Source organism: Vulpes lagopus, chromosome 18 (genome assembly GCF_018345385.1).
Source record: "Vulpes lagopus strain Blue_001 chromosome 18, ASM1834538v1, whole genome shotgun sequence".
Taxonomy (NCBI): domain Eukaryota; kingdom Metazoa; phylum Chordata; class Mammalia; order Carnivora; family Canidae; genus Vulpes; species Vulpes lagopus.
The window spans coordinates 3361640-3386518 of record NC_054841.1 but is presented as its reverse complement, the minus strand read 5'-3'; the positions used below and the strand labels follow the sequence as shown (position 1 = coordinate 3386518).

Here is a 24879-nt window from a genome sequence, read left to right as displayed (position 1 = left end):
TTTATTATCTCACAGTTCTGGAGATTACAGATCCTAGAATCAAGGTGTCAGCAGGGCTGCATTCCTTCTGGAGGCCCCGGAGAAGAACCCGATTTCCTCCTTTCCAGCTTGCCGAGCTCCCCTGCATGCCTTAGCCTTCTAGCCCCTTTGCCATCTTTTAAAAAATATTTTATTTATTCATGAAAGACAGAGAGAGAGAGAGGCAGAGGGAGAAGCAGGCTCCATGCAGGGAGCCCGATGTGGGACTCGATCCCGGGACCCCAGGATCACACCCTGGGCCAAAGGCAGATGCTCAACCGCTGAGCCACCCAGGCGTCCCCCTTCATCATTTTCAAAGCCAGCAGTGCAGCATCTTCAAATCTCTCATCTGGCCTTTGATTCTTCTGTCACCTGTCCTTCTCTGACTGTCTACCTCCCTCTCACAAGCATCCTTGTTTTTTTTGTTTTTAATGAAGTTTGATTTGCCAACATATAGTATAACACCCAGTGCTCATCCATCGAGTGCCCTTCTCAGCAGCGCGGAGGAGTTTAATGCTGAGGGGCTTCAAACACCCTGCTTAGATGTGGGGGACGGGATGGCAGCCTTGGAAGGAAAGGGTGGGGTTTGTCCCGAGTGATTCCAGAGGGCGAGCCCGGGCTCTGCGGGGCGGGGACAGCCAGCGTTCAACTCCCTGCGAGCACGCACCTCCTCTCTGAGGCTTCTCCTTGGAGATTGTGTTTTTAAATTAAATAATCTGCCTCCTGACTCATCTCTTTCTTCTGGGGAGTTTCTTTTCCCCCCCGTGTTTATCATGGTCTCTTTTTCACGTGACAGGCTTTCCTCAAGTGCCTGGTGAGCCACGGCTGACCTCTCCCGCTTGAGAACAAAGCGGCAGGGAGCTGTGCTCGCCCATCGCAGGCGCTTCCAGGAGTGGGTTGGCTTCGGGGCGTCCTGGCCTGGCATTGGCCTGTGTGCGCAGGGGCCTCGCAGTCCCATTTGGTGGTGGCCCGGGCACGGGCCCAGGGGGCCCAGGGTGCTGTGCTGGGGGTGGGGGCTCTCCGTGGTATCCGCAGCGCACCGCTGGCCGGTGGTGAGAGGGGAGCTCACCGTCCTGGGAAGTATGTAAACGGCATCAGGCCCCTCTCGGTGATAGGAGGCGCCTCTGAGGTTCTTCCTGTTGAACATTTGTACAGTTTTGTTCCTGCGTCCTGTTCTGCAGGAATCCCGAGGCTTCTGCACCTCCTCCGGGCTGGGGGTGCCTGGTGACCGGGAGCTGCTGGTGGGGATCACATCGCCCCTGGCCCTGCTCGTGCATTTGGGGGACACATGGAAATGTGGAGTGGATGGAGGGGAGGACGGAATCTGCCACGGCAGGCAAACTGCTCGAGTCCAGGCCCCGGAGCCCAACGGGGCCCCCAGGACAGCCCCCACGTCTTTGCTGCAGTGTCTTCTTTGGTTTTCCCTAGCCCCCTGAGTCCTGCCTGTGTGTCCGGGTCCCCCTGTTCTGTGACATCTCCACTCACCGCCTCCACCACTGTCCCCAGCTCGGGGTGAGCTTTCTGGCTCCTCGGCCGCTGTGCTGCTGCACCCACTGCCCCTTGGCCCCTGGGCAACCGCACAGCCTTCTGGTGGGTTCCCGCACCTGCTCTTGGCCTCTGTGGGCCGCCTTCTGCTCAGGCCTGGGGGAGGCTCTCCGAGTGTAAGTCAGAGCTCGCCCCGTCCCTGCTTTCTCTTGCCCTTGAATGACATCCAGGCTCCATCACCGATGTCACCTTCCATCCCTGTGGTACGGTGGCCACGTAGCCTGGAGCCCCAGACCATGTGGGTTTGAAGCCTGGCTCCCGGTGTGCTTGCTTGGTGGCCCGGATCCACATTTTCCTCACCTGTGACCGTGGCCCTGACCTTAGCCACCCCGTAGGTGGTTCTGAGGATGAGCCGGTCCCCACGGCTGAGCTGCACGCGGCCACCGCCGTGGTCTGCTGTCTCTTTCTCTCCCCACTGTGCATGGTGCTCCGGCCGCGGTGACCGTTCCTCATGCCCTTTGAACTTGTCAGATTGTTCCCATGGTTGCTCCTTCCCTTCCCTCACTAAGAGCACTTGTCACTTGGTTAAAGGTTAAATGTCACCTCCTCAGAGCAGCCCTCTCCGGCACCCCATTTAAAGTGGGTCCCCTAGTCCCACACTCTACCGAAATCCGGGGTGCCTTTGCTGCTGTGTTGTGTTCCCAGAGACCAGAATTTGTCCATCAGGTGGGCGGGGACCTTGCCTGCTGTTTCCTCCACTGGTGGTGCCTAGGCCAGCAGGGCACCAGTCACTGAAGGAAGGCAGGAATGCGGACACGAACCGTGGTGTGAGGGGCAAGGGGTGTGGGCTGCACCTCTACCCACCTCTTCCTCCGTGAGTGCCGCCCCTGCATTGGTCCCATGCTGGCCTTCAGGGCGGGAATACCTCATACCACCTGCTAGGTGGCTGCTTCACCGAGACAGCCCAGTGTTAGGAATCAGGCAGAAAGGGGACGAGAAGAGGGCCAGGAGCCTGCTACCTGCCATGTGTGATGCTGACCCCTGCCATTCATCGGCCCACTTTATGTTATCTCTGGTCACCTGAGTCTCATCTGCAAAGTGGAGGCAACGATGGTCCCGAGGGTTGCGAGGAGGATTACGTGGGTCAGTTATACTTAAAGGTCCAGGAACAGGGTCAGTGTCTGGCAGATGGTGATGGCTGTGTCAGTGGGAGCTGCTGTGATAGTGGTGGTGGTGGCAGTGTTGTTCTCATGAAGATGGTGGTGGGGATGGTGGTGATGGCTGTGATGGTGATGGTGGGGCTGGTGATGATGGTGGTAGTGATGGTGTTGGTGTTGTTGGTAGTGGTGGTGATGGTGGTGATGGTGGCAGTGACGATGGTGTAGGTGGTGGTTGTGATGTAGGTGGTGGCAGTGATGGTATTGATAGTGGTTGTGGTGATGGTGGTGGGAATGATGGTGGTGATGGTGGTAGTAGTGATGGTGAGGGTATGATGTGATGATGGTGGTGATGGTGGTGGTAGCAGTGATGATTGTTGTTGGTAGTGGTGGTGATGGTGGTAGTGGTGGTGACAATGGTGGTGGTGATGGTGGTAGTGATGATGGTGGTAATGTAGGTGGTGGCAGTGATGGTATTGGTGGTAGTGATGATGGTGATGGTGGTGATGGTGAGGGGGTGATGGTGATGGTGGTGATGCTGGTAGTGAGGTGGTGGTAGCAGTGATGGTGCTGTTGTTGGTAGTGGTGGTGATGGTGGTAGTGATGATGGTGGTAATGTAGGTGGTGGCAGTGATGGTATTGGTGGTGGTAGTGGTGATGATGATGTTGCTGGTGATGGTGGCAGTGATAGTGGTGGTGGTGGTGATGGTGATGATGTTGCATAATCCATTTCAAAATGTGGAATAGAGCAGATTTCAACAAAGGACTCCAGAGCTAATGAGAGGAGAGCCAGGGCACAGCAGGCACTTGCCAGGGAATGAATGAGCCCTTTCGCAGTGTCAGATGAATTTCTGCTCGTGAACTTTACTGCAACTGAACTTTCCTGAGGCCAGTGTCATGATCCCTGTTTCCCAGAATGTGGACGCAGCCCCAGCAGGTACCAGAGATTTTCCAGCAGCGCACCTCACACCCTCGGTGGAGTAGGACCTGTTTTAAAATTCCCAATCTGCTACAAGCTGGTACTTTCTTTAATGTGAAGAGAAGCACTGTGACACTTCACCCTGAAGGGGGGGGGGCGTGGATTGGTACCTGGGAACGAGCCTTACCTGGTTGCCATGGCTACACTCACTTTCCAGGTGGGTGGTGGTCCGGATGCCCTTTGAGCACCACTGTTCTCTGTGTAACTCCGATGGGGCTTTGATGTCACAGAATCCTGCGGTCAGATGCCTGGTCCCTTTTGAATTCTCTCCCAGGCTTCTGGTTGTTGAGTATCAAGGAGAAACTTTTAGTTTGTGGCTGGTGTGTCTTTGACCCCAAATGCTGGCTGATTTTCTTCTTCTAACGGGTGGAGAATAGCCTGAGGCATGCAGCCCTTGGAGGGTGCAGCGCCAGAGTATAAAAAAATTGCATTGACTTGTTTCAATTTATTGCATTTATTTTGTGGCCACTTAACATTTCTGGAAATTGATTCTGATTTTCTTATTAGAGCAGGGGTGCAAAGCTTCTTTAATGGATTTATTTAGGCGCACAAGCGAGTTGATTTAGAATATAGTAAATTCTCACGTAGCTGAGTGTGCACGTATGACAAAAACCCATAAAAGTGGTACAAGAAAGATTCTTGGGAGGTTTTCAGAGGACTCTAGTGGAAGGCAGGGTAAGGGGAGTAGGAATAGACGGGATGGGAGTTGGGGGGTCTTTGGGGCTGTGTAGGCTTCTCCCCCTTTTCTCTGGTGGGACAGCATTGGGCACATGCTTCTCTCCATCCCAAACACCTGCTTTGTGAGAAGCCACGGGGAGACATTATGCTCGGTACCAGAGCAGCCTGCTTTGCTTCATTTGGGGGATGCGGAGAATGTTGTATAGGATCTTGCGTCTTTCTTCCCCAGGGTTGCTAGGAAGCCTGGCATCCCGCTTCAAGTCAGACTTCAGGTCTCGGCACAGAATCCTTCAGTATGTGTTTTATGTATTTAAACCATAGAGTCATGTTCTTTTTTTTTTTTTTTTTCCCCCTACATATCTGTTTCATCTTTTGTTTTTTTTAAACCACCACAGATATTTTTGTAAGCCATCTTACCTCCTTTCTGAAACATGGTGAGGGTAAAGAACAGACTCTGAATAAGTAAGCAAATAAGTCCTGATGACACCCTCTCCGTGGACCGCAGGGTCGCGGGCAGCTCTAGTTCCTGGGGCTGCTTGGAAGCGATCAGGCCCAGGATCAGGCCCAGGGAGCAGCGGAGCACAGCAGGCTGGGTGCCGTCACGATTGCTCCGAACGCCAGTTTCTGTTATTTAGTGGCGCTCGTGTCTCGGGCCTCTATTTAAGATACAACATAGATTTCTTCAAGGCACACATTTGCATTCTGTGTGGGCTGAGGAGCCTGGCTTCATTCTCTCTATATATACCCACACCATCCCATGGGTATTTTTAAACGCACGTTTTAAGAGCCAATTTTTTTTTTTTTGCAGGGTACAGGCTTATCATCGTGCCAGGGGGGTTGCCATGTGGGTTTGCCAGGGTTGAGGGCAAAGATGTTGACTTCTGGGCAGAGAGCTGCCAACCCTGGGGAGGGCGGAGCTCAGTCCCTGCTGCTGTGTTGTGGCTGCTTGGAAGGCCCAGGGGTCCCCTGGCCAGAAGGGCAGCATTGGAGGAGTCAGACGGACTCAGGTATGGGAGCCAGAAGGCGTCGGCAGGGGCCTGGCCGAGTGGTTGAGGTCTGTGCTTCCCCCACACCTGTTGGATCTTCCAGAGTTTGGTGGGGGTGCCGCCCACCCAGAACTCTGTGGGCCGAGGGCCCCACACCCTGTCCCCTCCCATCTGGTTGGCTTACATCCCAGGGTGCCCTGTGGGTTGGTTGGAGTCCTTCTCTGGCTGGTGAAATGAGATCGGAAAGCCCTACAGTTAGTCCGGCCCGGTCACTGGACACTGAGGGAGACCGAGGTTTGGGGGGTCCCCAGCTGCAATCCCTCTCTGTCTGCAGTGTTCCCAGGGTAGGACGCTGCTGCTCACCTGCCTGTTTCCCTCCTCACCCCACATCGCCACCAGTAGCCCTGCAGGCTGCAGACCCTCCCCCGAGCGCTTCTCAAATCCACCTGCTTCTCGTCACCTCCTGCCACCACCAGGGTCCAGGCCTCCTCATCTCTTTTCTGGGGGATGCAGCTGCATCCTGACCTCCTTCCCCCCACCAGCTTCCTCTGATAGGCCCATCTAATTGAGTTTCTGCTGGGTAATTGGAATGATCTTTTTAAGCCTCAGATCTCATGGCTTTATTTCCAGCCCCTCCTCCTAGGTTCCCATCTTGCTCAGAATTCCTTAGGGGCTGCCCAGGACTTGCAAGATAAAAACACCCAAACTCCTCCCCGTGCCTGTCTGGCCTGCCTGCCCTGGCCCGTCCCTGCCCCTCTAGCCTCACGATGGCATGGCAGTCCTTCCAACCTCAGGACCTTGACACATGCTGCCACTGGCATGGGAGCTCTTAAAGACGTGAGCTCCACCCCATGACATGTGCAGACCTAGGACTTTGCCTGGCTGAGTCCTGCACCCCCCTCCCATCCCGTCTAAGAACTACATCTTCTCCAGGACCCGTCACATCTTCTTGGTCCTTTGGGACACCCGGAACCTACTGTCACTGTCTGAGTTGAGGTTCTGTTTGGTTCTCTCGCCCACTGGACTGTTGGCTCCATGAAAGGCAGCCTCACCTACCTCGTGCCACCACATCCCAGGTCTTTAGCACTGTCCGGGGTACAGTCATGTGTGTAGAGTGGGGATGGACCTCGAGTGTTGTGAGGAGCCGTGTGCCATACGGAGAGCTCGGAGGTCCAAGCAGGAAAGGTCTCTCTCCTCATTGTCCTCCTACTAAACCTTTCTTCGTTCGGTTGCTGAAGCATCGTGTTGGGAGTGGTTTCAGATTTGGGGTCCTCAGGTAAGGGGACCGTCTTCAGTTCGCCGTTCCCAGAGCCCCTGCTCTTTGTATCCTAGAAGGTCTCTGTGCAACCGCTACTACTCCTACTGCTACTACTACTAATCAATATTTAACGGATTATCTGCTGTGTGTCATGTACTGATGAAGACGAGCCATCAGAGGCCACCAGCAACATTCTGCAGTCAGGTAAAGAGAGTTTTATTGAACTTGCTGCAGTGTGGGGGGACATGCCATTCGGGGGCCTTTGTAGCTTCCCGGGGAGAAGGCCTGGAAGGGGCTGCTTATATGGTTTGGGCATGAGCTGGATGATTCTGGAAGGAATCATCCTCGCAGGAAGCGAGGGCCAGCTCTGGGTTGGATGTTGTCAGGAGAAGGAGGCCTTCCACGTGGGGTCCCCGTTCAGGAGGTGGCAGGGCAAATTGGGGGCAGGAGGTCATGGGTAAGAGAGCGGGACTCAGCCACTGAAGCTGCCACGTGGCTGCCCGCATGTCCCGGCGGTGGCCTCGCCTGCAGCCGGGACCCCCTCCCCTGGGTGTCTGCAGGGGTGACTCGTGCTCTGCTTGCTTCCGAACCATTTGTTTGTTTGCTTTTTCTATTTCTGAATGCTCATCTATTAGGGGCGTTTAGCTGTGTGTCTGAGATATGAGTTGCAAGTATTTTTCCTTGGTTTGATACTAGTCTTTTGACTGCTTAGAGTGATTTTTGTCATACACACATTTTCATTTTTATGTAGGTGACTTTATCAAGATGTTCTTTCGTTTATGGCGTCTGGGTTTCATAGCATAGTTAGAAAGGTCTTTTCCACCCCGAGATGATGTCTTAAATGTTTTACTCTTCTTATGCTTTCATCCTTTGTATATTTAAAGCTCTGATAAAGCTGGAATTTATTTTCGTGTAAAATGTGAGGGATGGAGCCAACCTACTTTTATTCCCATTTGCCACCGATTTTCCTAACTCCACTTACTGAGTAATTTTGTCTCGTTGACATCAGTCTCTTCTTGCAACAACACCGCATTGTTTTAATTATCACTGTATTCTCTTAGTAAGAGAGAAATCTGTGGTTCCTCTCATCCCTTATTCCTCTTTATGTTTTTTTTCCTGTTTTTTTCCCCCCATTTAAATTTTAGCTTACCTACTGTATGTCTCCCGAATCCCCGGATCATATTAGCAGGATTTTTGTAGACGTGTGGGAACTGCCGGATTCGAACCTGGAGGGATGCTTGCAGCCTTTGGCGTGGCTCTCGTTTGCTAGAGGGAACACGGTGATTTATGGGGGCGATGCTGAGTGGTGTTGGTGACAAACCAGGCAGGCCCCATATTTGGGCTGCTCGCCCCCGACCCCGCTCCCCAGCCTGGACCTTCCAGCTCCAAAGCTGGTCTTGCCTGCTGCTCAGGGGACGCCTCATCAGCAGGTGGCCTCGTGTTCTGCCTTTGATTTAAATTGGCCCTTCTGGGGGCTCCTGGGTGGCCCAGCGGTTGAGCGCCCGCCTTTGGCTCAGGGCGTCACCCCGGGGTCCCGGGATCGAGTCCCACATCGGACTCCTCATGGGGAGCCTGCTTCTCCCTCTGCCTGTGTCTCTGCCTCTCTCTCTCTCTATCCCTCATGAATGAATAAATAAATAAAGTTAAAAAAAATAAATTTGCCCTTTTAGACTGAAGCACCACCTTCTGCTGTGTTGATTCGAGAGGAAAAGGACGGAACTAAGGGATTCAACTCTGATTTTCACTCTGCTGCTGGTGTTGTGAGCAAAATAATAACGTAGCCAATGCCGCTTCTTTGTTTTAGTGTCGGAAGCGAGCTCTATTAGAGGGGCTGGCTCCCCTGACCTTGTGGGAAAAATCTCACAAGTACCAGGCAAGGGAGCGGGCGGTGTGAAAGCGAGCCTGGCAAGCATCTACGCAGCAGGGCCACGGGACCGGAATCACAATAAATAGAAGTGGGTGAGAATCCAGAAGGTCACACGTGGCTCGGCGCCGAGGTGCCCTTGCTTGTGCTCGCTCTGAGTTAGCATCCGCGTATAAATAGCATCTGGCCAACTGCCCGTGATGATGTTGACTGTCCCTTGCCAGAGGCCTGGACTGCTGGCGTGGTCATGATTCCGTCATGGGCCTCTGTGACCTCGAGGAGGAGGAAGATAGGCAAGGACGGATTCTGCTGCTGTTAGCAGCTAATGGTTTTGGACAGCATGTCGGGGACCATTCTCTGCACGCTCCGCGGATTAAACCTTCACTCTTCCAACACCCCTTGGAGGCAGGTGCTGTACTTATCCCCGTATTACAGATGAGGAGACTGAGCTCCAGAGACGGGATCGCACAGCCATCCACCGCCCACAAATGCTCGCCCCTTTTATGTGAAAATAAAAACTACCCAGAGGTGAACATTGTTGGCATCTTGCTCGAGCTCATTACAGCGTTTTTCCCTATTCATGTGTGTAAAGATTCCCTAAACAAAATTGGAATCATGCCACTTATGCTATATCCTGTGTGTGTGTGTTTTAAAAGATTTTATTTATTTATTCATGAGAGAGAGAGAGAGAGAGAGAGAGGCAAAGACAGGCGAAGAGAGAAGCAGGCTCCACGCAGGGAGTCCGATGTGGGACTCGATCCCGGGACCCCAGGATCACACCCTGGGCCTAAGGCAGGCACCCAACTGCTGAGCCACCCAGGGATCCCCTGTGTGTGTATGCTTTTTTAAAATTACGTTTTTAAAATTTTAATTCCAGTACAGTTAACATAGAGTGTTGTATTAGTTTCACTGTATCCTATGTTTTTTAACCCCATGTTATTTTGTGAACTTTTTCACATGAATATATTATTGATGGAGGATTTGGAGGGCAGACAGTTTTCATTTTACCTCTTTTTTTTTTTTTTCCATTTTACCTCTTTAACTCAATGCCTATCTAGAGAACGAGGATTTAGCAGTATCTACCTCATGGAGAGTGTTTGTTTTGCTCAGCTTCGGGGAGGCCTAAATGAGCTAATGCACTCAGCCAGGCCCCATCAACGTCAGCTCTACATTTCAGATGTGTCACATCTCTTTGGGACTACGGTGGACCGTGTGTTAGGTTACAGGGACCCCCACCTTCCAAAAGCTGGCCTTAGGCCGCTTCGCTTTCATGAAAGACCTGGTTAGTACCCATTTTTGCTAACCATTAACCAAAAGAAATCCAAAGAAGATTTTCATAAACTCTTTCAGCGTAGGTTTGGCAATGGGCTGTCAGAGGGGCAGCACGCCCCGGGGTGCGAGGGTGGCGCCCCCAGCTCCTTCCCTGGGAGCCACACACGGCATCTCAACTTCCAGCTGCCAAGAGTCTGAACCGTGTCTGTGGGCATCTGTGCCTTATCTTGATTTATTTTGTGCATCTGTTGTCAAGATGTGTCCTCAGGTATCAGAAAAGCCCAAGAGAGGTTACCCTGGGGGCTGGGAATGCCAAAAATAATTTTTCCATATAAATGCATGGTGATTGCTTCTTCCCTTTATGTTATTTTGGCTTATGAAAGGTTTCATAGGAATGTTCTACTTTGAGATAGCAAGGGAAACCTGTATCTGGAGGATCACGTGTAGAGAGAAATGCTTTATATTCTCTGGTACGAGCACAAAATGAAATTAAATGGAGGTCAAAGCAGAGAGCACTTACAGATTCCCAAAGCTATAAATTACACAAACGGTCCGATGATGTGTCTCTCTGACTGTAAACACGGCGTCGATTAGCAGCCGGCGGTGGACAGCCCGAGAGCCTCTCCAGGGTGGCCACAACGGGAGTGGGCTTGGACTGATGGCCTGAGCTGCCTCCTTGGTATGTGGCGGGGGGACCTGCCCATTTTTCCTGAGTGGCCAACCGTGCTGGAGTCTGCCTCGGGCAGGTGCGGTTCATTCCCCCACTGTGTTGGGATGCTGTCCACACCCAAGTGGAGTTTGCGCCTTCAGACGTGGGGCATTTGTATTCCAGCCCGCCTCGCCGAGAAGGCCAGAGCCACTTGGTGAATATTAAGGAGCTGCCCCTGCCCTGACTCGGCCGTGCCAGGCTCCCTGGGCAGCGGCCCACAGAGAATGCAAGCCAATGGCCTTGAAGAGGGGCCGGCCGGCATCGGGCCCCTTTGGGTTGACAGGACCCTGAGCAGCTTCTCAGGATGCCCAGGTCTGCTTTGGGGGCACTTAAAGGCCGGCAAACTTCCTCCCACCTCATTCTTGCTTTGCCTGAGTCAACACTGGGGCATTGGAAGGGGTCAGGCTTTCCTACTGGGTGCTCTCTGGCTGGACAAGTGGATGGACACCGAATCTATCAGCAGCAATCCAGAGATGAGTCTTGGAGTGGAACAGAGGGTGAGGGGCTTCATCCCGACGTCTGCAGAGAGGCGAGAGGGCTGGTAGTACTTCCCTGGCGCTGTGATGGTGATCACTCATGAGCACCATTCACCAGTTCTCACTAGGGTCCCAGGGGAGCAGTATGGCCCCACTTAACCAGCTACGAAGCTGAGGCTCAGAGGGTTGAGGTGAGTCGCCCCAGGTGTGGACAGGAGCCCAGGAGCCTTCTCTAGAGCCTTCCACAAAGGTGGTAGGCGTGTGCATGTCCCACTGAACAGCTTCCTTACCTCCTTCTCAGCATGTGATGGCATCATATTTTACTGCTTGCTGCAGGAACAGTGGATCCGGATGCATCACAGATTGGTGTCATGACTTCACGGAAATGGGAAGAGGATGCTTATTTTTCATGGTGGCCCAGACCTAATTCTCTATCCCTGCCTTTGCACACAGCGGCCCCTAACAAATATCAAGCAGTGGTTACCAGGACCACAGGAAACTTGGCTGTAGACTCACTGCCATTTCTTAGCTGTGGGACCATTGGCGAGTCATGCACCCTTCCCCAGCCTCAGGTAGCAGCGATGGCTTAGTTACCCATGAGGACCAAGGAAATGGTTATTTATTGTGCACAGTGTTTTAGGCAGTGCACCAGCCAAGAAGGGAACAGAGAAGGTTAGAAGAAGGCAGGAGAAAAGAGAAGAGGTGGAACATTTTTCACCCAAGGGATTGCCCGAACATTTTAAATCTTTGATAATGTCAGGTGTTGGCAAAAATGTGGGGAAACAGCTCTGGTGCATTACAGGTATAGGTTGGGGCGGCTATTTTAGAATAGCAGTTTGGCAGAATCAAATGAAATTGGAAATGTGCATTCCCCTCCCCGTCCCCCCCCCCCCCCGTATCTATTTCTAGGCAAGGAGACATGGAGCAAGGAGGCCATAGGGGAGCCCTACAGTGAGGGCATTATGGATAATAATAAATAACTGAAAAAAAAAACCCAAATAACCTTTCCCGTGAGGGGCCTGCTAGATCAGATCTGGTGTGTTCTTACCTGGGACGCCAGCCAGTAGTTAAAAAAAAAAAAAAGAACTAAATTTCATGACAAAATCAAGGGGCAAGACAAAATGTACAGTGTGCTCTCATGTTTGTAAACCTACCCCCCCCCCCCAAGTAGGCAATATCCTACATATGTAGGTGTGGGTGGGAAGGGCACTGGGAGAGAGAAGCAGAGAGTGTGTGTGAGCAAGCACGTGTGCAAGTGTGCACCAGAACTTGAGGTGCACAGACCACATCCCTGATGGCCGATCCTTCTGGGAGTGAAAGGAGCAAAGGAGCATTTCAGCCTTCCCCGGGTGGGTGCCTCACGGCGTGTATTATACATCATCACGTACACACACCAAACAACAGCACTAACGACCACCAGTTCTCTGTGTTGAATATATTATTGCCTGTGCCTTTAGTTATTATTTTTATTTTTTTGTTTATTTTTAAAGAGCCCAACGCAAGGCTTGAATTCATGACTGTGAGATCAAGACCTGAGTGGAGATCCAGAGTCAGATGCTTAATTGATGGAGCCACCCAGGCAACCACCCCTGTGCTTTAAAAAAATTTTTTTTTATAATTATTCAGAGAAGTTAGAGAAATGATTTTAAAAGAGATTTATTTCAGGAGGAATATAGAGGGGAGGGCTGAAGAGTTGTATTTTAAGTGCAAGGTTGATTTGTCTGTTTTGTGAGGTCATTTTCTCCTAGAGGATGTCTCCAGCAGGCGCTTATTAATTACTTACTGTGCAGTCCCCAGAACGGTCCGTGGTCCTAATTCTCTAACTACATGGCACACAAATAAATCCTCTAATCGACTTCATCTGTGATAATATTTTTCTGTCTGTTTGGTAAGACCTCAAATCGCCACGCTCTGGCCATGTAAGCCACAGAATGTTGAAAGCAGATCGGCAGGGCCTGGGATGTACGTTCAGAAACACGACTTGTTCTGGATATCCCGGTGTTCCTGCTGATCCAAAATTCCCAAGGCCAAAATAAGTCCAAAGGTCATGTCGGAGCTCCAAAAACATCAGCAGATTGCTCGAGTATTGACTGGAAAGGGATGTCGCTTTTTATTTTTAATAAGCACAAGAGCAGGGAAATGTCACACCAAGTCAGGAAAGGACAAACATGCTACGCCATTAGCCGCTGTCTTTATCTGCCAACAGGCATGGGGGGGGTGAGTTTGCGGGGAGACGGCCCCACGTCCTTATGTTAAGCCTTGGGCTGCGTCCAGTGTGGCATCCTCTAGATTCAGGACCAAGAGCTGCAGGACACATGCCTTGAAGCAGCAGCTTCAAAACCGGAAGCCGCTGATTTCTGAGGAACTCACTGGCCCTCACACACCCCTGTGACCTGTGAAGCCCTGGCATTCCTATTTATGCTCTTAGTTTTCTTGACTCCGGTCTCCTGGGTGTATGACTCCTTTGAAATCCCCGTGGGCACTGGGTCTTATGCCTGAACTGGAAAATGGTTTTCTTTCTTTCTTGTTCCTCCTTACATTTATTTGAAAAATATTTGAGTAGAAAATGCATGTGTGGTAAGAAGAAAATGAAGCATCTTCATGGTGCACACTGAGAAGGTGCACACTGTCATCATCACCATCACCACCATCACCATTATCATCACCATCACCATCATCACCATCACCACCACCATCATCACCACCACCGTCATCACCATCACTACCACACCATCCTCACCATCACCATCATCACCATCACCACCACCATCACCATCACCACCACCATCATCACCATCATCATCATCACCACCATCGCTATCACCACCACCATCATCACCACCACCACCATCATCACCATCACCATCATCACCATTGTCACCATCACCTTTGTCATCATTGTCACCATCACCATCATCGCCATCACCACCACCATCATCACCACCACCATGATCGCCATCACCACCACCATCATCACCATCACCATCATTGCCATCACCACCACCATCTTCGCTATCACCACCACCATCATCGCCACCATCACCACCATCATCACTATCATCATCACCATCATGATCATCATCATCAGTTATTAGACAAGGAAGCCCCCCCCCCACTGTCACTGGCTGCCCAGTCTGGCCTGTTCTTTGACTTCCTGAAGATAAACTTGTTGCACAGTACGTGTGCCTACATGTGCGTGCATCCCTGCTTGTTTACACTTGTGACGTCATTCTGTACACGCCGTTTTGAACCTTTTCTTACTTGGCAGTATTTCTCGTTGAGCATCCTGTCTCAGTCCATGCCAGTCTTTCTCGTTCTTTCTCTGTGCTGCTTGATGAGGAGAGCCCGTAGCAGAATGTTCTCCTCCAGAGCCCTGCCCACCAGGATACTGAAGCTGCTTCTAAATGCTCATCAATGAAATCAGCTCTAGAAAGAACACTCACCTGTGTACACGTCTTCATTCTGGGTTCGGGTTTATTTGTAGTGTGTGATCTGGTGATTGTCAGTGCTCAGCCCAGCAGTTCCATTTGGATAGGTAGGAAAAATTGACCTGCAAAGATAGTATACCAATTTGTAACCACACAGAAATGGGTAGGGACTCTGTTTCTGGCCCCCCTCACCATGCCAGGTGGACTGAACATTCTAAAAGGTGTGGCAACAAGAAAAATGCTTACAAATAGAAGTTGTTTCTGGGTTAACTTCAAGCCACAGTTACAGCTGTGCGATGTCCTGCATTGGCCTCACGATCATGCAGTGGGCTGGGGGCGGGGCTGGGGGTGGGCGTGTGCAAGAGGAGACCCTCCAGCATCGTGCTGTTGAAGTTGGGGTGATGGGTACGTGGCAGTCCACGGATCCCTTCCCTGTGTTTCCCAGATGTTGCATGTCTTATATTTTTTTACAACAGAAAATTTTAAGCCTGGTGTGAAACCATGTCGTCCTCTGACCCACACAATAGAAACGTGGTTGATAAGCTACCATGAGTTTTTAGGTTTTCTGCCTGCGTTTAGTAAAAGCTCGCCACGTACCAGGCATCAGGCTCAGTGCTGTGCTCGGTCATCTCACTTGCCCTCCGGGTCTGGGCGGTGAGAGTTTTATTTTGGTTTTACAGATGAGAAACAGAGGCTCTGAGACACTAAGTAGTAGCTGAACCGGGAAACCAGGTGTCTAACAAAGCGACACCCTGCTCCGACTGGCTGTCCTGTGGCTGGCGGCTGCCCCTGGATGCCACCTGCCCGCCAGGCTCTGGGGGCACCAGTCACTCTGAGGGTCTAGTTCGTAGGTAGGGCCCAGCAGGATGGGAAGGACCAGGACAGATACAGGTGGATCATAGGACTGTTGCAACGGCAACTCTCCTTTTTTAAATAGATTTTATTGTTTAGAGCAGTTTTAGGGTTAGAGAAAAATTGTACAGAAATCAGAGTTTCCATATACTTTCTCTCCCCCACATTTCTCCTGTGATCGACACCTTGCGGTAGTGTGACAACTTTTCTTACGAGCGATGGGCCGATCCCATACATTAACAGAAGTCCGCAGTGGACGTTGGGGCTCACCCTTGGTGTTGGGCGTTCTGTGGGTTTTGACAAGTGTGTAAGGTCACGTATCCCCCCTCACAGCATCAGACAGAGTAGCTTCGGGGCCCTGAACATGCCCTGGGCTTCGCCTGCCCCTCGCTCCCTCCCCCAGACCCGTGCCACGTCGCCTTTAGTAGGAAGGGACCTCACAGTGTGCGCACCGCTCAGGCTGGCTTCTGAGCCCGTGTCTCCTCCTTGCCCCTCCGTGACTTGACAGCCCATTTCTTTTTATCCTTCAATATTCCATTGTCTGGAGATGCCACAGTTTGTCTGTTTCCCGCTGAGGGGCCTCTTGGTCGCTCCCTATTATTGGAACAGCCTTTTTTAAAAAATATTTTCATATGCAACTGATGAGTCACTAAATTTACCTCTGAAACTAATTTATTAGATTTTGCCTGTGAATCCCACTGCATCTAGAACACCACACAGGTGCTCCCCGGGGACCTGAGGCCCCACTGCCCTCGCTGCCCTGTCCGGCCTCATCCCCTACTGTGTCCCCTCCCTCCACTCTGAGCCTGCCAGCCGTCCAGTGCCACACAGGGTCCCGCATCAGCACCTCATGCCTCTTCCCTCTGTCCTGAAGGCTCTCATGCCAGTCATCTCCCTGGCTGGGCCCAGCAGCTCACATGACACCTCCTCTGAGAAGCCCTCCCTGACCACTTCTGAAAAGAATCGACCCTGCCCCGGAATCCCTCACGGGCTCCTGTTTTGATTTCCTCTGTGACACTTTTCACTCCCTGAAATGGTCCCGTCTGTGTGCTCATCTGTTCCCTGCGTCCCCGCAGGAGGGAGGGACCCCATCTGGCTCACCCCCGGCCCCATCTCCCAGCCCTAGAGTGGCACCTGGGCCACGGGGCAGAGGCCAGAAGGATAGCTGTGGGTTGGGCTGAATGACGGTGATCGGTGACGGCCCGATGGTCATCATCGATGGTCACCTCACGTCTACACTGGCCGCGTTCATCCAATGAGGAGGCTGCGGGCAGGTCTGACTTCAGGGGTGTGGGCTGCGTCTCGGGGACCGTGACAAGTTTTCATGCAGCTCCTCCGGCGTTTGGCCCACATCCCCTCCCTGCAGAACAGAAGGGATGAGTCCGCGGTGCCGTACATTCTACACGGACACGTTTGCAAGACTCCATGTCAAAGTGATCCTTCTTAGAGTGAGGCTTCTCTCCCTTCCCTTCCCGTCGACTTTGCCTTCATTCTGCCGACCTCCAGCCCTGGTGGGCCGACAAGCGCCATACATACGTGTGGTCCGATCGCGTCCTGAAGCTTTCGGACAGAATTTCCATTTTCTCGTCTGTACCTAAGAGTGTGAATGGCCTTGGGGGGGATTATGTACAGTTGGGGAGGGTTTGAAGGTATTTTCGTGAGGCTGTTTAGTCATTGGGGATCACCTGTTCCTGACTCATGCATTTATTTTAAGCCGGAGTCTTCTGAAAGGTCATTTAGATTTTTCAAACACAGTAGGCACCTCATTGTCTCCTATTCTTTCTCCCCACCCATTCTTTATTGTAGCAAAGGGAATTATGTTCAGAGAAAGGAGATTGAGATGATGCTCAGCCAGTCCTGGAAGAGCGTAGAGCTTTACACCCACCTCGGAGAGAGGCTTGCATCTTCTTAGAAGGGAAGGACGCTGTCCTCAGTAGGAAGTGGGGAGAATTTGACCCAAAGTCTTATTTCTAATTATGGGAATATGACACGGGCATGATGGAAGGAACATTTTCAGGTAAGTGTAAGAAAGAAAAGTATTACCTGAGTTCCACCAGGCGTCATTAACATTTTGGTGTATATCCCGTGAGTGTGTGTGTGTGTGTAAGAGAGAGAGACAGATCTTACCAATCGGACCTTAAGTCCAACGAGACAGGCCCGTCATCTGTCTAGAATGTCCGTCTACCCCTGAGATGCTCAAGGCCCATTACTGAATGGAATGAAGTTAAGTGTATGCGTGTCACATCTTTCAAAGCAAAATTTGGGTAGTTCTCCATGTTGCGTTTTGTATCCTGCTTGTTTTTCATCTAATACCAGCAATTGCTTATTTTTAAGATGCCTTTGAAAACACGACTTTGAATAGCAGAATGTCATTTCACTGTACACGAGTCATATTGGAAGCCCCTGCCCACGGCCGTCTTCAGGGCCACCTTCACTCATTTCCTTGCAATCCATCTTCAGAAGTGAAATTCTTGGGTTGAAGGATCTGAACATGATTTATGGCTTTTATACGTTTTTGCTAAGTAACTCTCCAGGGAGGAGGAGCCCTGCGTCACTCTCAGCAGCAAAGTGTAAAGTGGCTCCTTGGGGTTTGGCCCAAGGTGGCTTCAGGTGTGCTCTCAGGGTGCAGGTGGATTCCTGTTGTGGTGGTAAAAATATTTGCTCTGGCGAGTAGCATTCTGCTGTGGGTGTGGTGTGTTTTTAACATCATAGTTTCCTGTCCAGAAGTTTTGAAAATTATTGGGTTAAATCTACTAGTGTTTTCCTTTATGGCTTTGTTAGTTGTTTTCATACCTAAGAAGCTCATTCCCACCCTCAGGTCAGAGGCATGGCTGCTCATTATTTTCTTCTGGTTCTTTGCTAGATCCCTTTTCTTTATAGTTAAACTTCAGAGAAAATGCATTTTAGCATGAGGTCTGAGGTCCTGATCTTCCGAATTAGGTCAAAGACCCAGCCCCATCCTTTGAACTGTCCATTCATGCCACTGATTTGAAATGCACGTTTTATAATATACCCACTTTTATTTATACTAAGTTCTCCTTCTGGACTTTAGCTTTCTTTTATTTCCCTGAATCTGTCCTTTTAATAACTATAGTCATGTGTTTTAATATCCAATAATACCCTCATTACATATTTGTATATGTTAATTGTAATTATATTAGTTAAAATATATTCAGTATATTTTTTAGTGTGAGACCTACCTCATTATATTTTGGAGTTTTGCAGAATTCACATCTTTGCCAGAGTGAGTCATCTCGTTCATGAATCTACGTCTTTCCACTCTTTGGGGACTTTTAAAAAATCAGTGTAATTTAATCAGTTTAAATTTTGTTGCTTCTTCTCAAGGAGTCCAGCGGCGTCTTCTGAGTTTTGTGTTTGTGTGTTCAATGCTGTATATCAGTGGTTGCGAATGGGATTGCTACTTCCCTATTAAATTATCTGGGTGATGATGGCTGACTAATTAGGAAAAAAATACTGATTTGGATCTGTTCATTTTGTAACCAGTTACCTTAGAAACTCTGAGTATTTAAAATAGCTTTCCAGGTGGTTCGGCTCAGTCCTCCGAGCATAGATGTGATCCACCAGCCGCCCACAGGGCCAGCAGCAGCAGGAGTGTGTGCGTCCCGTGAGTGTCCGCGGCCGGCTCGGGTTGCCTTCGTGCACACGCAGCTCTGCCCTGTGGCTTCTGCTCTGTCTTCTGTGGAGAACGACCCTCTGGCCATTTTTAAATTCCCCTTTCCCTCCTGTAGGCAGGGATCCCAAAGTAAATAAGTAAAGGCAAGTGCTTGATTGGTGAGTGGCCACACGGGCTGGACCCCAGCCTCCTAACAGCTGGGCCCATCCTGTCGCCCCCTCCTCCCTTTATACCTCATCTCTTGCTCTTCTCATTGCCAGGACAAGGACCCTCCTCCCCTTCCCCATCTTGCTCACCATGATGCATTCAGAACCAATTCCTTCAGGAAGCCTTCCTGGACCTTCCCGCTAAGCCGGTCTCCCTGGTCCCTGCTTCCATGAGGGGCACTTTCCTCTCTCTCCTGAGGAGGGTCCCTTGGGTCTTGTCTGCTCGTGAGGCCACTCTGCATATCTAGCTGGCAGGTGTCAGGGGAATAATGGGGTGCCACGAGAGAATTCAGGATGCCAACCAGGTCTGTCTGTTATCTGAATCTGGGCACCCACCCAAGAGGCAGGCAGCTAGAAGTACCAGCCTGCAGTGGTTGGACACCCGCAAAGGACCGTACTCTTCACTTGGGAGTTCAGACTGTGTTTTGTGTCCCAGGAAATGGGAAGGATCCGTGTGATGCTGACAAGTCCCCTTGGAAGCTGAGTGAGGTCTGGGACTTTTCTTTTTTCTTTTTTTTTTTTTTAAAGATTTTATTTATTTATTTATTCATGAGAGAGAGAGGGAGAGAGAGAGAGAGAGAGAGAGAGAGAGAGATTGAGGCAGAGACAGGCCGAGGGAGAAGCAGGCTCCATGCAGGGAGCCTGATGCGAGACTTGATCGTGGGACTCCAGGACCATGCCCTGAGCCAATGGCAGGCACTAAATCGCTGAGCCACCCAGGGATCCCCAAGGTCTGGAACTTTTCATTAATGAATGAGGATGTGCACAGGGAGGTTCCAAAACCACAGCAGATTTCCAGTTTGGACTCCTCCCGTGCCTCTCTGATCACGCACACAGCCTTTCTGAGGCTTTTGCAAACATGGGAGTAGTGACAAATGGCACTCTGACCCCACCCAGGTGGCTGGGCCCAGAGGATGCTCGTTCTCACCCCGCCCAGAGCAGAGACCAGGCGTTTCTGGCTCCCAGAAGTCAGTGCTGCTAGGGCTCCTGCCTGGATCCCATTAGTGTTAATGGACATTACATGTGGGCCTGGAAAGATAATTGAGCCATTTCTCCAAGAGCTGTTAATTGGGAAAAGAAGTATTTGTTCTGCTTTGCTTGTTCCAGTCTTGTGACTTTGCTTAAAATGTGAACACGCATGGTCACACACATGCATGAAAGGCAAGGACAACCCAGGGCCCTTTGGTTTGAGAACCCAGGCCCGACCCACGGGAGGGGACCGTCCGCAGCCCGGCTCCCCGCGGCCCAGGCGCTAGGCTCGCTCACTGTGGCCAGTCAGCCTTCCCCGTGGGCCGAAAGCACCGCGATGCTCAGCTCCCCACGTGGCCCCTGTGGCCCTTTACCTCTGTGCTCCTCAGACCATCTTACTGCTCTCTTCCTGGGGAGAGTGTGGGCTCTATTCGTGTTTGGTACCAGGGGTGGGCGGACCAGGTCTGACTTGGAATGGTGTCCGCGAGGAAGGCCCTGGGTCAGACCAGCCAGGATGGTCTGGTGGCTGCGTCCGGGGCGCAGAGCTCATGGGCAGGAATCCTCACCCTTAGGTCTGCTCTGCACCTGCCTGGTCTGGCTTCCCCCCCAGCAGGCTCTCCCCGTGAGCTCCGAGAGCCCCAGGCATGTATTCTCAGAGTTCACAATCCTTCCTGGGAAGATGGATGTTATTCTCAGCAGTTTTGGTAAAAGTCCTGGGGCTGATTCTTATTGGCCGAGGCCTGTGACATGTCCATCCCGGAGCCAGTCACTGTGGCCAGTGAGATGGGACACACTGATTCGATTGCCCGGGCCTGGGACATGTGTCTGTGCTGCAGGAGGGGGTGCCGGGGGTGCAGAGGGTAGGAGACAGGGGCCCTCATCAGGACTAGCTCACGCGGCTCTGATACCTCGAACATCTGAGGGACTTGTGAGTGTATTCCTCTCTGATTCTCCATGTGGACTGTGGGGAGCAAAGGGACTCTGCTTATCCAAGTCCTCTGGGACCCAGCTCGACAGAGGCTGTACCTCAGCAGGCATCTCCATGACCGTGGAGGCAGGAAACATGGCCCGTGAAGCATCCATCTAGAGTGGCCCACACGGGGCCTACGGTTACATCACTTCCTGTCATCATCTGGTGAAACGACGGGGAGGAGGGAGGTGGGGGTATAGTTCTCTCCCAGGTGAGGCACTGAGCACCTGTCTGCGGTCCCAGAGTCTACTATAGGCTGCGCCGCTGCTCCCCAAATACTCAGTTTCTACCCCTGCCCCAAGGGGCATGCTCTCTGAGTCCCAGCCAGTCACTATAGCTCCTTGTCTAGGACACCTTTGAGGGATGGATCATGGTTTTATATCATGTTTCGATGTGGTTCTTTTTGGTTCAGAGACTTATGATAAATTATCTGCCCCCTGCCCCCCCACATCTAAGATTTACTGTTGTCACAGGAGCAGGGTGCTTCTAAACACTCAGGAAGGGGGCAGAGGGGAGGTCCACACGGCTGCCGAACTTCAGATACAGGGACAGTCCGCTCCCCAGGGGAAGGGAAGTTCCTTGGCCAGACCCTATTTGGCCCTTGGGACAAGCTCCCAGGCCACCGTTCTTAACCACCCCCTCCCCCAGCTCCACCCCTTATGATGCCCTCTTTTCTTATGTTCTTGGTTGGTTGTAAGAAGAGAAGACTTTGGGAGACAGGGAGCTCCCGAGAGATGAGCAGCTTTCTCAGCCTGGAGGGTGGGGTCCAAGGATCATTTATGAGGCACATAGTAGCTGCTTTTGTCTCATCTGGTGAGAGTTTGGGCAAGGTGGGCCTCTCAAAGCTCATCTGTTGGGTTCGAGTTGGCCTCCTCTGCCAACAACCACACTGACAGTTCTGAGATGTACCCTCCCGGTGAGTCTGATTTGGGGAGCTCTGATGTCAGACTCCCATGAAAGAGCCATAACCATGGTCCCTTTGTTGAACAGTTTTGTCCATTGAAAGGACTTGCTAGACACCCCACAAATCCATTCGGGATTTTAATGAGGGGTGTGCCAGCAGACGGAGGCTAAACCAGCCTTTGTCACTCAGAACCCTCTTGTGTTTGTGTTTTAATGAAGCAGGGGGCTTTCCCCCATCTTGCAGACCTTTGAATTTCTGGACTCTCTTTCAGTGCTGCTGGACTAGGTTACCTGGGTGGGCAGTTCCCCATATATATCGGTTACATTGTTGAGGTACATTGGCGTCATCTTGGGAGAGGCAATTGGGTGGCTTCTAATCTGAGAGTCAGCGTCTACTTGAGACTTAAAATTATCCTTAATGTGTCTTAATAAGCACGTGGATGTTTCATGCCTTGTGCCTCCCCTTTGTCGCCGATGCATTTAGAAGCCAGGGGAAATTCTAGGTGGATGAGGGAGTTGGTGCAGGTGGGACATTTGTTTGTGGAGGTTGACTCAGCACTTCTGGGACTCCTGAGTCAGGGTCTTAGTACCTACATGATTCTCAACGTCTCTGAAGTGCAGGTTATGGGGGACCCGTAGTCACTGGGACACGGTCTTTTATGGGGTCTTGTTGCCTATACTGTCTCGTCTGGTCCTTTGTGGAACCTGCTGAGCTCTGGTTTTCCCTGTTTGGGAGGAGAATCTGTGGGGTTTCATGTAAGGCACTGGTAAGCGGCAGGGTCTAGTTTGATGATCAAGTCTTTCTGGTTCAGTGGTATTTTTTCTATTTACTTTTCCAGATTGGTTTCTGGAAAGATTTCTTTACGTCCTTCCTGGTTTACCACTTGACTCAATAGATGTGTCCTAAAAGCACAGAGAATCCTGTTTGCTTGGGTATTGTGGACAAGAATGGCAAAGACAGAAGCAGCTCCATTTACTCACAGCATTCTCCTGCTTTGGGTCCCAAGCCGGATGCTCTCAGGGTCTAAGTGGACCTCAGGAGGGATGAGTCATGGTGTGGATCATGATTAGGACCTGACTTGTGGAGCTTGGTTTGTTCTTTGGGAGACACGGGGAGGGTCAAGTCAGGGTCAAGGTACCATCTGCAGGGCATCACGGACAGAGGAACAGCCGGTTTGTCGGCCATCCCTTCAGGCAGACACATACTTTCGGCTCCCCCCAGCCTCCAATTAGGCTTTTTAAAATTCTTTTTCAATTCTTGTGTGGCTCCTGGAAATACCTGGCCCCTTGCGATAGAGCCTTTGGCTCTGCCAGCTTCCACCAGTGACTTCCTTATATCCAGTTTCATCTTCTTCATGCTCATCAGGCCTGGGCTCAGCATCTAGGTCCCTCCCGGGGCCTGTGTGCCCACCCTTCCTCTCTTGACCTCTCACCATTACTTCCCCTCTGCCCCCAAACCAACATCGGTCCTCCGTGCAACCCGGCTTTCTTGTCACCTGAAAGCTCTTCCCCGACCTCACGGTCCACATCAAGTGCTACGCTTTCCAGAAGACTTTGCAGAGAACAAAGCTTGTCTGTGTCTGAGAGGGTTCCATGCTTCTTATAGAATATTTACAAATAAAAATGAAAATCACCTGCAGTCATATCACCCAGTTAATCACTGCAAATATTTGCGTATATCCCAGTCATCCTCTTTAATACAGGTGCACACACAGAAAATATAATACTGATAACCACCTGTAGATTTAATTACATGTCTTGATGTTAAATATAGCTATTGGACTATTTAGATTGTTTACATGTGCATAAATCTTTGTCTACATCCCCGATTATTTCTCTAGAAATATAATTACGTCCAAGGTATATAAACTAGTATAAGCCTTTGACACATGCAGCCAAGGTGCTTCTCAGAAGGTGGCGTTCATTTATACTCCCATCCGGATTGCATGCTGGTCTTTCCAAATCTTCGCAAACTCTGATGAGTTGACTTTTAAAAATTCAACTACCAATTTGGTAAAAATAGAAACATTATTTAATTTGCTTCTTTGGAGTAACTTGTACAACTGGATTTTCTTTTAAATTTTCTTATTGTTTACTTTTTCTTTTTTCCAAAAGACTGCTTAAGTCTTCTGTACACTTTCCAAGGAGGTCTTTGTGTATTAAAGATTTTATCACCCTTTGTCATCTCTTGTGTATATATCCCGGAGTTCATTTGACTTTGTTTTATGTGGATTTTGAATGAAAAGTTTTAAAACTCTTAGGTAATTTGGACTATCTGTTCTCTTGGTCTTGATTGCTTATATTTCTTTTTAAGTTTAAATAGTTCATCTTAATTCTGAACCAATTTTCTTTCTTTTTTGTTTTTTTTTCTAGATTTTCTACCCTTGTGCCTAATGAATTAAGCCAGAGTTGATCGTGGTCTAAGTAACTGTCCCCTGTGACCTTCCCCCAAACACCCGGGTAGGAGTTGGCCACATACTGCATTGCTGAGGAATGTGTGGCTTCCCGCTCTTTGGTGATGCTTCCCTTCCTGCCACTATGGAAGTGACCTGACTCAGGGCGGCCCAGGTGCCTGTATCCTGGGATCTGAATTGGAATGCCTGTGCCTCTGCGATGCATTTCCAAGTCTGAGAAGTAACCCTTTTACCTTTTAGAGTCCCTTTTCTTTTTCTTTTTAAATATATATTAATAATATATATTTTTAAGATTTTATTTATTTTTTCATGAGAGACACAGAGAGAGAGGGGCAGGGACACAGGCAGAGAGAGAAGCAGGCTCCAAGTGGGAGCCTGATGTGGGACTCGATCCCGGGTCTCCAGGATCACACCCTGGGCCAAAGGCAGGCGCTAAACCACTGAGCCACCCAGGGATCCCCTGGAGTTCCTTTTCATCTCTGGTCCCCTCTCAGGAGGACTTCCGTCTTCCAGGGGGTTCTGCGGGTTTGTGGCTGTGCCTCTGCTTTACCAGCTGACTGGCAGCTCTGCCGACGACAGGGGCTGTGTCTTCACGCCTAGCCTGGCCCATCCCGGCGCTGG

The 24879-nt window shown here is 50.7% G+C and overlaps 1 protein-coding gene across 4 annotated transcripts in view; it reads left to right on the top strand.

Annotated features, from left to right (window-relative positions):
* PHACTR3 (phosphatase and actin regulator 3) overlaps nt 1-24879 on the top strand; it is a 212891-nt gene that overhangs the window by 67320 nt on the left and 120692 nt on the right. Inside the window, exon 1 of one of the 4 annotated variants that reach the window (XM_041733505.1) lies at nt 5244-5324. The exons of the other annotated variants lie outside the window; for them this stretch is intronic. The gene's annotated coding sequence lies outside the window, so the exon portion shown is untranslated. Of the gene's footprint in view, nt 1-5243; nt 5325-24879 lie in introns of those variants that run through there. 4 annotated transcript variants of the gene reach the window in all.